Source organism: Meleagris gallopavo, chromosome 7 (genome assembly GCF_000146605.3).
Source record: "Meleagris gallopavo isolate NT-WF06-2002-E0010 breed Aviagen turkey brand Nicholas breeding stock chromosome 7, Turkey_5.1, whole genome shotgun sequence".
Taxonomy (NCBI): domain Eukaryota; kingdom Metazoa; phylum Chordata; class Aves; order Galliformes; family Phasianidae; genus Meleagris; species Meleagris gallopavo.
Window position 1 is genome coordinate 31456389 of NC_015017.2, and position 709 is coordinate 31457097.

The following is a 709-nucleotide window of genomic DNA, read 5'->3' on the forward strand; positions in this document are numbered from 1 at the left end:
TTTTTAAGATCTATTACACTAGCATACATCCTAAGACAGCTCCCAAGCTAGAGTCTCACTTTAAGGAAAAAAGTTTCGGCACTAGAGATCTTAATTTAAGGAAAAAAGTTGAACAATCCTCTAGAAACTGTTCTCTGTCTCCCATCACAGCCTCCAAGCCAGAAATCATATGCAGAGTTTGGTGGTGAGGCCACACACCCAGCCAGACAGAACACAGAGGCCGTCACAGAGGCTCTTCTTTGAAGACCTGCCACCACAGAGAAGAGTTACCATCAGGGAGCCAGAAAAGAAGTGCTTAATAATGAAGCCAATTTGGCTGCTCTACAGAAGGGCTTCCTGTGGGCCTAGTGAGGAAGAGCTTTACAACCTAAGCAGAAGCACTGCAAAGCCTCGAAGGCCATGGCTCATCTGCATCACTTCTGCTTCTGAAAGGCCAGCAGCCCTGAGAACAGCTGCAGATCCTCCTGCAGCCTTCCTGGGCACAAAGGTTGCCATCACATCTGCCTCGACCATCAGCTATCATCCATGATACCTTCTGAGTCACTGGAATAATCTCTTCGTTCCTTAGGTTTTAGAAACTTAAACGCACATAAAGCTTCTGATCACATCAGGTGTGCTACAACACTAACATGAAAGGAAAATGCCTGCAGATTATGTTCCAAGGAACAAGAAAAAAAGTAAAGGTTTTGAAGTACAGGAATAACTTTTT